Source organism: Pan troglodytes, chromosome 2 (genome assembly GCF_028858775.2).
Source record: "Pan troglodytes isolate AG18354 chromosome 2, NHGRI_mPanTro3-v2.0_pri, whole genome shotgun sequence".
Taxonomy (NCBI): domain Eukaryota; kingdom Metazoa; phylum Chordata; class Mammalia; order Primates; family Hominidae; genus Pan; species Pan troglodytes.
In genome coordinates this window covers 159,842,117-159,858,305 of record NC_086015.1, presented here as the reverse complement: position 1 = coordinate 159,858,305, position 16,189 = coordinate 159,842,117, and the positions used below count along the sequence as shown (strand labels likewise).

The following is a 16,189-nucleotide window of genomic DNA, read 5'->3' as shown; positions in this document are numbered from 1 at the left end:
TTCTATGTGTATTTGAAAAGAATGTGTATTCTGCTGTTGTTGGGTAGAGTAGACTACAAATGTCAATTACATCAAGTTGGTTAGTAGTGTTGTTCAAGTCTTCTGTCCTTACTGATTTTTTGTCTACTTGTTCTATTGATTATCAAGAGGGAAGTATTGAAACCTCTGACTATAATTGTGGATTTGTCTATTTTTCCTCACAGTTCTATTAGTTTTCACTTCATGTATTTGGAAGCTGTGTTATTAGGTGTCATTAAGGACACACTTCTCTAGCTGGAAAGAAGTCAAATGACTTCCAGGCCTTTGAGAACACTGTGAATTGTTTGGTTTACAACTCCCCAGTCATTTCGTTATGAAGCTTCTTTGGAATTTCCCCCTATGTCTTCATGATGACTTATTCAGCAACGATCTCAAGGGCAACCCTACCCCTACTCAATTTTCTGAAGCTCTCTCTCTCTTTTTTGTTAGTAGAATTCCCCCTCCTGCAACTCTGCTATTCCAATCCCAGCTGTTCCCACCTTCTGAATTTCTAATCTTTCAACTTGGCAAGACTGCCACACTCTGCTTGGCCATGCCACACCACCATATGAAAAGTATCCTAGGCAGAAAGCTAGTACTATTGCAGAGCTCATCTCATTTTTCTCAGGGTTCAGAGCACTGAATTACCTGTTGTTGTTCAATGACTACAAACAATTGTTCATACATTTTGCTTAGAGTGGGAAGGTATGTCTAGACCCAGTTACTCCATCATGATTAGAAACAGAAGTCAGTAACGTTTGAAAAGAGGCCAAAGTACTACAATATTCACAAATTATAGCTTACATAAACTAAGGTGAATTTTAAAAGGAGAAAATCCATTGAAAAATACTGGAAATATTTAGATTTCAAGAGTTTCAGGAACTCTGAAAAATAGTTTAACTAGTACCCCTGACATCAAGGGTTGATTATTCTGTTTGAATTAAGCCAGAGCTAATATTCCTAAGGATTCTAATGATTCTTGCCAGCTTTTAGGATTTCAGCAAGTAGTGCTTATTTATTCATTCATAAATAATACATTTACATATATCTCACATTAATTATGACCCATTTCATAACTTAGTATGCATTCATTCATCTTCTTTCTCCAGGGATAATAGATGTAAAGCAGAAATACATTCCATGTTATGTATTTGCATTATGTGAATGTTCAGAAAAACCCAGTCAAACTTTCATATATTAGTTACAGATAAATAATGGAATCTTCAGGAACTCTTTTTTCTCTCCTATGTCTGCTGAATATGACTCCTTCCCAGTGGCTGGTCCTACCATCACCTGGAAAAAAACTCTTCAAAGCTTCTGATCTACTTCTTTCCTCAATTTTTACTTCACCCCATGAGGCAGAGTTAGGATTTATGGTAGGAGGATAAAAGGAGAAAAGAGAATAATCATGAATAATATTAGCAATGAATGTTAAGCACTTTCAATATGCCATATATTGTGTTCATTAGTCAGTATTGCCTAGGTTTGCTGTGATAACAAGCAATCCCCAAAGCTCAGTGACTTATAACTTGTAATAACAAAGGTTTCTTTCTTGCTATTTTAGATCTTTATTGTATGCTGGCTCTGATTTTAGTCTATATTTTCTTTACTATGTGACTTTGAGGAATGGAGCAATAGCTGTCTGGAACATTGCAGGTCATTATGGTAGAGGGAAAAGAGAAACATGACAAATGGTGTATTGGCTCTTCAATCTTCTTCCTCAAAATGTCATGTGTCACATTCACTCATATTTCATTGGTTAAATCAAATCTCATGGCCTAGGCTGACATCAGTGGGGTTGGGAAGTCTAATGCTCCCCCAGGGAGAAACACCAAATATTTGTGAACAATAAAGTAGTCTACTGTACTGTACTAAGCACTCAAATATTTTCTCCTTTTGTCTTCATAACAGCCTTCTAGAAATAGGTACTATTATTGTTTTATTTTAGAGATGAATAAACTAAGGCTCAGAGAGTAACCTGGCAAAAGTCAAACAATATGAAATGGTAAAGCCTGGTCCCAGATTGTCTGACCCTAGTGTAATTGTGTTATACTGCTATCAAATGAGAAAAGGAAAAGAAAGGAGCTGGGAAGGAATGAGCAGAAAGAAAGGAAAGGAAGCAAGATATTAAAAATAATTGCAAACTACTTCTTAAGGAAATCAGATGCAGTGATAAGAAAGGGGTAAGGAGAAGTAAATGGGAAAGATGAGAGAAAGGAAAACGTTCTTTTACCTCATTGCTTGCCAGTCCACCTGCGTATATCCATCCTGCATCACATGCCTTTATCTTATGCCATCCCAAGAAAGCCCAGCTCCTGTCTCTACACATTCCAAAGGCTCTAACCCCATGACCTACCTCGAGGTTCCCCAGAGTCCTAGTCTATTTTAATTGATTGTTCTTTTTATACTGTGCAAAAAAGTGAGTTAACCATATAAATTTAGCATTGACAAAAAACATTTCTATTCTTTATACCTGGCATGTTATAAAAATGCAAACACTTGATACTTTTCTATTGTTGTCTTTGGAAACATGCATATTAGTGATTTGTATCTGCCCTTTGAATAAAAACCAGTATCCAAAGTTTTCTGAAGCAATTCTGTGAGAACGGAAGGTGAATATAGCTCATTAATATAACTTTAAAATTACATTAAAGTGGGAAAAGAAACTGCAAAATATCACTAGCGTTAACGAAAAAGCTTAAAATCTGTGTTCTATAAAATGCTCATACAAAATGAGCTGAGGAAAGAGATGCCTCTTCCAAGAGGAACTAACCAGTAAACAAATACATGGAAAGGATTTCATCCTCACTAGTGGTAAAAGAAATGCAAATTAAAACAAAAATGAGGACTATTTTGTGTTTATTAAAGGGGCACACAACTCTTTCAATGTCACCACTTGATTATGAGTTGTTTTTTCAGTGAAATTGTTATAATCTTAAAGTGTTGTTGATACTCCTTGTAGGAACTATGTGTAACATATAACAAGCTTGTATGGGTTAAATCATACTGTTTAAGCCTCTACTTTCCCGAAAATGAACCGTGAGCTTGTCCCAGCATTCCAGTGGGGCTGCTGCAGTGGCTGGATACATTTCTGATGGAGAAATGTCTATCTCAAATGTAAAAGTGGGAGGCTGTGGGTGGAACCTTCAGAGTTCCTTAGTCACTAGAAGAAATAAAAACCTCCTCATATCCAGGGTTTTGACCTTTGATCCTACCTCTTAGAATAGATTCTGAACAAGTAATTCGTAAGGGAAAAAAAGCCAAATAAACAAAGATGCGCTGCATTATTTCTTATAGAAAAGATTATGAAATGTATGTTGGACAACAGGAAAATAATGTAAAAGATGATGTAGCTATTAAAATGTAGATTACAAGGACTACACAGCAACATGGAACATGCTTCTGAAATTGTATTAATTGAAAATGGCAGAAGGCACCCACTGTGATTATCCACAATGGCTAGAAAAGATCAGGGCCAAACAAAAAGTTGGATTTGCTGAGGTGACAAGATTGTAGGCAAAAGTTTTCTCTCAGTTATTTAGATTTATTGTGTAATACAGACAGAATATTTATGTAATTAGAATTTTATTTTCAGAGTAAAAGAGAAATAGGATACTGTGACCCTTTCCTACTCTTATTGGAGGCTTCAGGATTTCACTATAATGCAAAGCTCCAAATCATGCTCAGTTTTGGTATTTTCTGAAAAATATTAGAAGCTCACTCCTAATTTGAATTGGTCAGTCTTTTTCATAGGATGGTTTATGTGTAGATAAGTAGCTCTTACATTAATCCAATTAACTTGGAAGATTGTAGGCAGGAATGTACACCAATCATAGTGTCCCCTTGTTAAATTTTTTAAATTACAGGACAAAGCATAGGAGAAACTGGCATTTTAAAATTATGGTATTCACATTTAAAAAATACTCAGTATATTTTTGTTTTCAACCATGTTTCAGGTGATGAATCTCTACATTTAAGGCAGTGGATTTAGTTGTAAATCTGAAACAAGAAGTGCACAATTTCACCTGTGTTTCCAGACTTCTGGATGCTCTTGTAGTGTTTTTATTGTACTTTTTTCAGATCAACAATTGGACCCATTGCATTATTTTTAGAGATGCTTCACCTGAAAGGGGGTCTGGAGGTTGAAGAAAAAAATATTCAGCATATTATTTGGAAATATAACTAAAATATTGTTTAAAACAAATTCATCCTATGTATCCTCACTATTTTGAACACACTGTCTTACCCTTAGCACTGTATCTATCTCATCAGCAAAAATAGAAAAGCCAGACATAGTCTTCTAAACTGGGGGGATGGCAGAGCAGAGCAAGGGAGGTGGAGGAAGATAAGCCATAACTTCTTGTGGCTGTTCTGGCTGAGGAAAGTTAGGTTTCAACAGCAGGCTTGAAATGAGTTATAGGCTCACTGATGGAGGGGGATGGGTTGAGGGGAGGAAACTATTTTCTGCTCTGGGCTCCCACACTCAACAGGGGAATGGGAAAAGAGTTATGTGCCCTCCAGTACCTCCGAGAACAGCTTTCTTAGTTTTCACCTACTGAGCTTGAGGCAAATTTTCAAGATAGATGATCTAGTTCCTCCTCTGTTTAGTGGCTGCCCCTACCCTCAGAGATAGCTGTGCGGAAACCGCATGAGTGTGTGTGTAAGTGCAGGCACGCATGTGTTTGCGTGGAAGGTGGGAGTGGTAGCAGAGGCAGGGGAATGAGGAAGGAGAGGAAAATCTCAGAGAGAATAATGAGGCTGTTGAGTGTGGGAGCCCAGTGCAGAAAATATTCTGGTGCTTGAGAGAGAACAGGAAGGAGTGTGTATTTGTGTGTGTTTCTTTTCTTAGATCGTTTCATTCAGGAGGCATCTCCCTGGAGACTGAGGAAATTGTAGGAGTCCCCTGGGGTACTGTCAGCTCTACTTGCTGAGCTTCTGGAGAAAGAGTGAAACACTAGGTAAAGGAGATGCCTCCAGCCGGCTTCCAGGCAGAGGCAGTACTGGGAAGAAGGTGCAGGGAGGTGAGAGGGACCCCTGCCCTGACTAAATTGGAGATATTTCCAGATGTGCTCCCTCCCCACACTCAGGCTCGCTGTGCTAGCTCTCGTCAGGAAAGACAGTAGGATTGTACCATGGCTCCCTGAAGCTCTAGGTTGGCAGGAGGGATGCTCCTCACGGTATGCGCTCACCTTCCTTGCTCTGGCCATAACCACTAAGCCTCCCAGCTTCAAATAAGAGCCATTCCTGTGACAACTGCTAAGTCCAGGGAGTGGTTGGAGGGCTGACACTTTCCCTTCTAGGGACTTCGGAAGCCCTGTGGTCTGCCAAAGACTGTCCCTGGCCCTTCTGTCCATTCTCCCGAAAGGACTGCCTGCCAGAAGCTTAGAACCAGCAGCCACTAGGGCAGAGGAAGCCTGTGAGTTTGAAATGCCTCACCACACATTTGCAACAGCCTTCTTTGCTACTCTTTTTCATTGCAAATGTGAAGTAATCCATCTGCATTCTTGCTTCTGTGGTCCTATTTATATCATTGTTTCTGGAGAAAGTGTGCTCTATGTTGCAAAAAACAAGAAAAACCCTGATAAACAAACATCTGAAACACAGACTCTTTAAAGAATAATGTCTTGTAGCCTCTGGGAATGCCACCTATTTACTAAAACAAACATGTCTCATGCATCCTATGCCAGGCTTTGAAACACTGTCAGTGCTTTCATAAACTGGGTCACTGCGGCTAGTGCTCTGGGATGTACAATGACAGGGCAGGAAGTGCCCTTGAATTACACAGTGAGACCCTCTAATTCTCTTTCCTTCTGATTACAACAAGGAGGTTGTTTCAGTTTGGAGCTGATGGATTTGAACACCTTTCCAACACTTGCTTGTTACTATTATTACTGTTTTAACAGGCCATATGTTCAGAGCTTTTTGGCAGGTTTCTGGCTAGAATTTAATTTGTTTGCTTTGTTTTTGTTGCATTTATTTTTGTAATTAACTTCTGTTCATGGCCATTGATATTGGTCTTCCCTTTATGTTGTGATCATGTATTTTAAAAAATAAACTGAAGTCAGACATAAAAGTTCTATTTAAAGAAAGAAATAGTTATGATGTTGTGCAACGTGGCAAAAGCATGTTCAAAAATTTGGGAAACCCAGTGTTCACATATTATAGAGCACCTTGATAAAGTACTGAAAGCAAACTCATTAAAACAGTGTTTCTTGCTACCCATAGGAAACAACTAGGGTTTTTTAAAAATTGTTTTTAATTTATCATGACCAATTGCTGCTGTAAAATATAATAAAAATGAATTATTATAAACATTATCATGTGCTTGGGTTTAAGGACAATGTCATGTTGCTATATAAGTTATTAAATGCTTACTTTCTGTTTCTGCACTTACCTTGCCACAGAATTCTTACAACCCCCCACGGACCAGCATCCCATCACACTTTGTTATTTATTTATGTATTTATTTATTTTTTTTTTAAGATGTAGTCTCGCTTTGTCTCCCAGGCTGGAGTGCAGTGGCACCATCTCAGCTCACTGCAACCTCCACCACTTGGGTTCAAGTGATTCTCGTGCCTCAGCCTCCCGAGTAGCTGGGATGACTACAGGCACACTCCACCATGCTGGGCTAATTTTTTTATATGTTTAGTAGAGATGGGGTTTTGCCATGTTGGCCAGGCTCTTCTTGAATTCCTGACCTCAGGTGAGCCTCTCACCTTGGCCTCTCAAAGTGCTTGGATTACAGATATGAGCAACTGCTCCTGGTTCCATCACACTTTGGAAGTAGAAGGTGAGTTCTGCCTAAGCAAAATCAAGCAAGTTAATCCTAAAGATAGTTCAGAGGGAATACTGGCCTACCCAGGTTGAGAAAGCCCTTCACAGTTGTTTTATTTTTAGTACCATCTAGACATTCTTTCATTTATCCAACAGAGAGTATCTACTATGTGCAAGATATTACACAAAACCCCAGGAGGTAGGGGTTGAGGGGAGTAGAAAAGGATGACTATAACAAGAGATAAGTTAAAAATAAATTAATTAAAACCCCAGGAAGCTTATAATGTAATACTGAAGACAGAATATATATTACAAAGCAATTGGTTGTCAGGACCCATGAGTAAGAGTCTAAATATAATAGAAATGTAATGTAATAGAATCAGTACTGAGCTAATTCCATGCACTTCCCTGTTCTCTAATGCCTCAGAGAGATATCCTCAAGGCAGGTGGGTGAGGTGGGCACTGCTGTCCCTGGATCAAGCAAGTGGAGGATGGTCATTAGCCAGAATGGCTAAAATCCTTCTGAGGGAGGCCTTTAACATCCATCATAGCAATAATCCAATCTAGAAAGTTTAGTTTTTTTATTTTCCACAAGGCCATCATGAAGACAAGCAGGAGTGTGAGAATTTGTTAGCCATAATTTGCAAATGTAAATTAACAAGGCTGCATTTCTACAATTTTTTGTTTGCCTGGATTGTCTCTGACTGCAACTTTGTCTTGGTGAACAGATCTGCCCATTCCACCCAAATGGGAAATCCCCTTGCCTGTTCCCAGTACTGAGTAGACCTGGGGCTACCCATGGCTGAGTGCAAAATAGAAGACAAGCCACTGGACCTTAGAAATAGTGCATGAGGGGCCAGGTATGGTGGCTCACATCTGTAATCCCAGCACTTTGGGAGGCCAAGGTGGGCGGATCACCTGAGGTCAGGAGTTGGAGACCAGCCTGGCTAACATGGTGAAACCCTCACTTGTACAAAAATACAAAAATTAGCTGGGTGTGATGGCAGTTGCCTGTAGTCCCAGCTACTGGGGAGGCTGAGGCAGGAGAATCGCTTAAACTCAGGAGGCGGAGGTTGCAGTGACCCGAGATCATGCCACTCTACTCCAGCCTGGGCAACAGAGTGAGACTCCATCTCAAACAAACAAACAAACAAACAAAAAAAGAAAGAAATAGTGCATGAGTTGAAGTCTAGGGAAGAATAGAACTATTGAAACTGTTCTCATTTTAAAGGAACCTTCTGTGTGCAGTAGGAAGTACTATTTGGGTTATGGAACAAAAATATGTAAATTCATGATTTTATAATTTGGTAAAAGGTGTTAAAATATTCACAGGAAAGGCTAATAAAATGTTCATGAAATACAACAAAAAATACAAAGAGATGACAAGATCAATTTGCCAAATTCATTTATTCATTCCCCAAAACATTTATTGAATGCCTACTATATGCTAGGTGCTGTTTCAGTGCTACGGATCAATGAAAACAAACAAACAAACAAACAAACAAATGAACAGACAAATTCCTGCTTACGTACAGCTTACATTCTAGGGTGGGAGACAGATAAAACCAAGTTAACTGAATATATAGCATGTTAGATGTTGACAAATGCAATAGATTTGATACCATCTAACAACAGATAAAAAGAAAATATGGAATGTAAGGAACTGTGCATGAGGGAGAAAGGGAAATTAGTGTTTTAATAGGGGGACCTGGGAAAGCCTTGCTAAGAAGGTACCACTTAAGTAAAGATGTGATGGAGTTGAGGGAGTGAGCCATGGTGATATCTGGGGGAAGAGCCTTGTGGGAAGAAGGAATAGCAAGTCCAAAGGTCTGAGACAGGGTCATGCCAAAAAGGTTCCAGGAAGAAGAAAGAAAAAGAAAAAAAGGAAGGAGGGAAAAAAGGAAAGAAGGAAGGAAGAAAAGAAGGAAGGGAGGGAGGGAGGGAGGGAAAGCCCTTCACAGTGTTTTTATTTTTAGTGGCATGTAGACATTCTTTCATTTATCCAGTTCTTACATTTATTCTTTCACCTTTCCAAAGAAAGAAAGGAAAGAAAGAAAAGAAAAAAAGACAGAAAGACAGAAAAAAGAAAGAAAGAGAAAGAAAGAAACAAAGAAAGAAAGAAAAGAAAAGAAAGAGAAAGAATCAAAGCAACAAACAAAAAACAGGACAGAATGATTGGAGCACAGTAAGTAAGAGAGAGGGCTGTAGGGAATGAGATCAGAGGGGCAATCAGAAATTACAAGATGTGGGAAAGACTTTGTTGGCCATTGCAGTGACTTTGACTTTGTGTGGGGTGAGATAAGTAGCCATCAGGGGATTTTGAGCAGCAAAGTGACAATGCTCTGACTTGCATTTTGAGGATCACTCTGGCTGCTGGCATGAGAATGGACCATAGAAGAGCAAGAGTAAAAAAATAGGGAGAGCAATTAGGAGTGTAATGCTGTAAGCCAGGTGAGAGATAAGGCAGCTTGGACCAGAATCACAGCAGTAGAAGTGATGATAAGTGGCCAAACCCTGGATATGTTATGAAAGTAAAGCTGAGAGCATGAAAAACTGAGGCGTCATGAGTGATGCCAACCCTACATGAATTTTGCTGTTTCTACCCCCGGACCGTCAGTAAGCCTGTAAGCATCTGTACCAGGCTCTAGCACAGAATAGGTTCTCAATAAATATTTAATAGATGAAGGAATGGGCTCTGCCAGAGAAGAAAATACTTTGGGAGGAGAGATTTGGGGTATGAAGGGAAGCTAGAGCTCAGGTTTGGCCGTGCTAAGTTTGAGATCATTATTAGCATCAAGTGAATAGGCAGTATGATTTCTAGGTTAGGGGTGTAGTGAAGGGTTAGACTTCTATAAATTTGGGAATCATCAGCATTGGCAGTATTGAGATGGCATTAAAAGCCACGAGATTAGATGAGATCACCAAGAGAGTTAATGCAAAAGAAATGATAAGATGTTGAAGGACTGAGACCTGGGACACTTCAACATTTAGTTGTTGTAGAGATGAGAAAGCATCAGCAAAGACAACAGAGGCAGTCAGAAGCATGGTAGGAGACAAAGTGGGTAAGTGTGGTATTCTGGAAGCCTAATGATCAACTCTGTTAATGCTGCTCAAGAGCCAAATAAGATGAAGACTAAGAGCTGCCACTGGATTTAGCAGTGTAAAGGGGCCTGGAGATTTTGACAAAAGCAATATGGGTGGAGGGATGGGAGCAAAAGCCTGATTAGGGTAGGCTTTACACAGAAGGAGAAAGACAGGGGGAGTGGGGAAGAGGAAATGGGAAGAGAGGAATTGGAGGCAGCAATCACAGACAACTCTTGAGTTTCGGTATAAAATCAAGGAGATACATAAAGGAAGCAGTAGAATCAAGACAGAGGTTTTTTTTGTTTACTCTAAGTTTTATAGGCCAATGAGAAAGATCTAAGCTGATGAGAAAGATCTAGTAGAAAGGAAAAAAACTGATGATGCCGAACAAAGGAGAATTGTTGAAGAAGTGCCCTTCAGTAGGTGAGAAGCAATAGGATCAAGTGCACACTTAGATCTTTGCTAGATTCATCCACAGTAATGAAAGAGAGCAGAGTTTGGATGCATATGCTGGTGGGTGGTAGATGTGTTGGTGGGAACTTGTAGAAATTCTCTTCTGATTGTTTTCATTTTCTCAGTGAAATAGGAAACAAGGTTATCAGCCTAGCCTAGGGATGAAGTTTCGAAGAGAGAAAGAAGGGTATGAAATAGTTATCTAGGAGAGTAGAAATTTGAATGGATCAGGGAAGTGGAACATGCTTCTCAGGCCATATAAAAGGCACTACTTAGGTTTATGATTATTAATTTATATTATGTTCTACAGTTTATAATTTTGTTATTTCATCTGAAGTCTACCTGGGGTAGGACAAAAATTATTGGCTCCAACTTGTAGATGAGAAAATTGATTCTCTGAAAGATGCTGGTCCTGCCAAGTTCACCTAACTGGTTAGCAGGGAGCAGTGTGACCCAGTTCCTCTGACACTTGGTTTAGTTATTTCACTCTCTGTGTTGGCCGGGGGCTATGAGTACTATGACAGCAGAGGTAAAAGATTACTCAGGGTGAGAGTTGCCCGAGGAAGCTTCATGGAGGAAGTAAAGGGACTAGAAGGAGCCAGGACTTCCAAGTGAAGACCAACAGAGAATGCCTGCCAGGTTGATCAGGAACAGTGAAAAAAAACTTGTAAGGAGTGTTTGATAGACAGTGAATAAACCAATTTGGTTGCTATAGAGGGCAGAATTCCAGACAGGCGTCTTTGAGGCTGAATCCAGCCTGCAGATATGATTTATTTGCACTGCACTTTACTTTTTGTTTTGAGCCAACATTTAAAAACTCAGGAAATTTTGCCTAAAAATTCAGATTTATAACCTCTGTTGAATAAATAGAACATCTGGCAACCTTCAGCCCAAATTTCTTCATAGCAACACCCAGCTCTCGCTTTTAAATAGGCCACATGTTCTCCCATTTGCCACAGTCCATACTACTCCTTACTGTTAATATAGGACCCATATTTTTCACTTCTATTATCTTCCCAGCCCCTCTGAAGTCTACCTGGGGTAGGACTTGGCATTTGAGTCTTACGCCTGTTCTATGAATTCTATGGCTTAAAAGGTAGATTGTAGTCAAACTCGAGTTCCAAGCTAAGGAATTTGGTCTTCATTCTATAGGAAATAGAGAGTCATTAATACTTTTTTTTTTTTTTTTTTTGAGACAGAGTCTCACTTTGTTGCCCAGGCTGGAGTACAGTAGTGTGATCTCAGCTCACTGCAACCACTGCCTCCCGGGTTCAAATGATCCTCCTGCCTCAACCTCCCGAGTAGCTGGGATTACAGGCGCCCACCATCATGCCTGGCTAATTTTTGTGTTTTTAGTAGAGACGGGGTTTCAACATGTTGGCCAGGCTGGTCTCAAACTCCTGACCTCAAGAGATCTACCTGCCTCAGCCTCCCAAAGTTCTGGGATTACAGGCATGAGCCACCACACCCGGCCCCATTAATAATTTTTGGGGAGAGAAGCCAAGGCTTAAAACAGCTCTTTCAAAATGATTCTGAAAAAATATTCTGATTTTTATCTGAGGCTGGGAATGAGGATAGGAAAGTAAAGGCAAGGGGTTCAAACCTCATTGCCTGGTGCTATGGTCTGGATGTATCTCCCCCAAATTCTTATAAAACTTAATCACCAATATGATAGTATTAAGAGGTGGGGCCTTTAGGAAGTGATTAAGTCATGAGGACACAACCCTTGTGAATAGATTAGCAACCTTATAAAAGAGGTTGGAGGAAGCACTGTAGACCCTTTTGCACTTATGTCTTCCACTATGCGAGGACAGAGTGTTCATTCCCTTAGGAAGAAGCAGAGTTCAAGGCACCATCTTGGAAGCAGAGACCTGGCCCTCACCAGACACCTAACCTACTAGTGCCTTAATCTTGGACTTCCAAGCCTCCTTGGAATAGCATAAATAGAATAAATTTCTATTCTTTATAAATTACCTGGTCTCAGGTATTTTGTTAGCTGCACAAACAGAGTAAAACACCTGGGGAAATGGGAGCTAGGAGCTGGGCACAGGCTGTGGAATTGGTGGGCTTGTTCCGTGTGGCTTCTACACATTAAGATCAGGGTTGGCAGGTTTGGGCAGTGCAGGGGTGAACAGGGAACCTAACTTGGACTGGAAATGCATGGTCATCAGTGAGGTTAGGTTAGTTGGCTCAGAGCCTGGAGGAGTTCCTTGAAGTAGAGATATAGGAGAAGGGGGCCTCGAATAGGGTCCTATAAGCAGGAAAGTTACCAACAAAGAGGTCAAGCTGGTTCTGGCCATGTAGTAAAGGCTGGACCAGGAACATGGCTGTGGCAATGGAAACAGTGGGAGTGATGTAAGAGCCATTTGAAAGAAAGATTCAATAGGAACTTTGTGACTAATTGAAAGGGGATCTGAAGAAGGAAGGAAAAAACAACACTAAGGCTTTTAACTCAGGGGTCAAGAAAATAGTGGTGCCATTAACAGACATAGAAAAGTGAAGAAGAGAATGAAGTTGTTAAGTATATGAGACATAAGGTCCCTTTAGAATGCCCAGGAGGCATTTGGAAGGAGAGTTTCTAGAGGAGTCTAGGCTGAAAGTAAATATTAGGATATCATCTGCATAGAGGGAAGAGACGAAGATGGAGGAAAGGCAGAGGGAGGGAAGTAGGGAAAAGAGCTGAAGAGTAAGGACTGAATCCTCAGGCGTATTTATATTTAGGGAGCCCATGAAAGTATCAGAGCCATAATAGATGAATTCAGCTCCATGCTGATCAAGGGGAAAGACATGGTGCTAAGTTAGATCAAACTCTGCAAAGACTAAAGAGAATGAGGACTGAGAAACAAAGGCAGAGCCAGAGGAAGGTGTTTGCTAGAGAGAAGAGCTACAATTTATTCATTTGACAACTGTTTATTGAGAACTTAGCCCTTATCCAGGCCCCGAACAAACTGAGGTGGGCAGAATGGAGATCTAGCCTCAGGGATCTTACATTCTACCGGAGCACACAGACATTATACAAGTGTCTATTGTGGTTAACTCTATGAAGAAAAATGAAGCAGGGCAAGTGGGTAGAGAGGGACTGGAGGATTCAGAAAGGCCTCTCTGAGGAGGTGACATTTAAAAAGAACTCTAAAGGAAGTGAGGTTGCTGGCCATGCAAATATCTGGGGGAGAGCATTCCAGGCAGAAGGGAAAGCAAGGGCAAGGCTTGAGTCTGGCACATGCTCAGTGGGTGTGAAAACAGCAGAAAGGCCAGAGTGGCTGGAGAGTAAGGGTAAAGGGGGACACAGGGGCCAGATCATTGAAGACCACGTGGGTCACACTAAGGACTTCAGATGTTAACCTAAGTATGAGAGGCGTATTGGAGGGCTGACACCAGGCAGTGATATGGTGTTATTTATGCTTTAACAGAACTGGATGTTTGTTTCTGACTGTCTGTGACTTGGAGGGGGAAGAGGGAGAGGGCATGAGTACAAGCAGGCAGCTAAAAGGCTCTGGAAGTAGTTTAGATGAGAGATGGCAGTTTGGAGCAGGAGGAGTGGTGGTTTGGAGCAGGAGAAGTAGCCAGATGATGCTAGGGGATGAAGCCATCAGAAAGTGCGATCTTGCAGATCCTATAAAGAGGGGGAGGAGAGAAACTTCCATGAAAGAGTAAAATCTACGCTCAGGGACTGTTTAGAAGTTCTGAGATGCAAAGAAAGCAAGGTGCCCTAGCCTTCATTTCAATCACTTTTGTTTGTTTTTGTTTTGCAGATCCCCATGGAATGGCTGTTAATATTAGTGGAAGGTAAATTGGCCAATGTTCAAAAAAAACTCTCTCAGGAATGGTGATTGTATGCCTTTGGTTTACAGCAGGAAAACGCTGACCTCTCCCGATCTCAGGTATAGGTCTAGAGTGGAGGGCTTCTTATCTTATCCTACGAGTTTTAAGAATAACACCTCATGACACCCTCCTTCTTAGCCCTGACTCCATGGTTTCTTGGACTCTGGCAGCTGAGGTGTTGGGGAACCCCTGTGGCCCATTACTCTCTTGTCCCATCCCCTCTAGGTCACTTAGTCCATCTGGCTCTCTAGTCTGCACACTGGCACTAAGTCAAAGTTCTCAAAGTACTGCTTGGATCGTGTCAGGTCTCTTCTCAAAAACCTTTAGGAACCTTTCTTATTTACCAAGTTGAAGTAAGTGCTGCTTCTGTTTGGTCCCAGCCTACCTTTGGATCCTTTGGCCTCCTCTTTTTTCCAAGACCTCATCAAGATGTCACTGCTTGCTTTTCTCCAAACACATATCCTCTTTTGCCACCTCTGTGTCTTTGCTCCTGCTGTACCCCAATCCTTCCCTGCCTGGTAAAAATCTACTTACCATTCAAAACCCCTTTCTAATACCACTTTTGCCATGAAGTGTTTTGAATGTGATCGTCCTCCTTGAAATCCTTTCACGACTTATGCTATTCTCAGGGTACTTGCTAGTTTTTTGGGGTTTGGGTTATCTGTGTGCTTTGTCTGATTCTCTCCTCTCTCCCCACATTTGACTGATGCTTCAAGGGCACAACTCCTTTCTCCTCTTTGTATCAACTGAGGTCCTTAGCACAAGGCATTGAATATAACAGGCAGTCAACAAATACTGAACTGGATTGCTTTTCAGACGAGACAAACAAGAATTCTGAAAGAAGTTAGAATGTGGGAAGAGAGACTTGTGAGCAAGCGTTCACAAATGTTGGAATGTACTGTGAGGATAAGCAGAGGAGCAGCCAGTAGGATGAGTGCAGGCGTGGTAGGCAGCCAATCATGTGGGCCTGGCAGTGAAGGAGCTGCAGGCCTGAAGCCAGGACTTCAAGGCCACCCTCCCACATGTGGCCTGCTGCCTGGACAAGCCACCCTAAGAGTCCCACAGACTGTATGAGTTATAGGTGACTTGAGACAATTCACTCTCCTCCTATAAGCTCTTTCAGGTGGCTTGGGAAGCCCCTGTCACCAGTCATTTTTATATGACAGCTGCATGGGCGGAACAGCTGGCCCCCTCCACTCTATTAATGTGTGTGTCTACTCCTAGCTATGAAGGCCTCAGTCCACCATGCCAGTGCCCAGCTTCCTCTCCTTTGTTTATTCTGATTCTCTTTCACTGTTTATCACCATGAAATTACCCCAAATCTGTGATCTGCACCTAACCATCAAAATAACTTGGCTCAATCGACTCGAAATTCCCAAACAGCCATTTCGGCTGTTAGAGCGTGAAAGGACCTCAACAGTTACTGAATTCAGCTGCCCCCAACTAGGCTGCAAAGCAGAATCAGCCGTGTAACTTCTCTATGCCCCACATCTGGAAATCCTGATTAGTAGATTGTGGTGGGCCCCTGTTTTAGTCCATTTGTGTTGCTGTAAATGAATACTTGAGGCTGGGCAATTTATAAAGAAGAGAAGTTTATTTGGCTCACAGTTCTGCAGGCTGTACAAGAAGCATGGTACCAGCATCTGCTTCTGGTGAGGGCTTCAGCTCACCATGGGACAAGCTCTTGGTAGAAGGGGAAGAGGACCTGGTGTATACAGAGGTCACATAGCCAGAGAGGAAGCAATCAAGTGTCATGGTAACTGATAGAGCAAGAATTCACTCATTACCTCAACAACTGGCACCAAGCCATTCATGAAGGATCGGCCCCCATGACCCAGACACCTCTCGTTAGGCCCTACCTCTAATATTAGGGGTTGAATTTCAACAAGATGTTTGGAGGGTCAAATATCTAAACCATGGCAGGCCCGGAATCTGAATTTTAACATGCCTCCTAAGTGGTTCTCACAGAGCCTGTGTACCATGATGTAATCCCCTCACTCATCTCATAGATGAGGGCTCTGAGACAGAGCATTTGGTT

The 16,189-nt window shown here is 41.3% G+C and overlaps 1 protein-coding gene across 1 annotated transcript in view; it reads left to right on the top strand.

The window, feature by feature from the left end:
- The window catches only part of LOC112208604 (uncharacterized), a 41,765-nt gene extending 26,360 nt beyond the window's left edge, over positions 1-15,405 (top strand). Inside the window, exons 5-6 of the mRNA XM_063806364.1 lie at positions 8,834-8,977; positions 14,082-15,405. The gene's annotated coding sequence lies outside the window, so the exon portion shown is untranslated. The remainder of the gene's footprint in view (positions 1-8,833; positions 8,978-14,081) is intronic.
- The last annotated feature ends 784 nt before the right edge of the window (positions 15,406-16,189 follow it).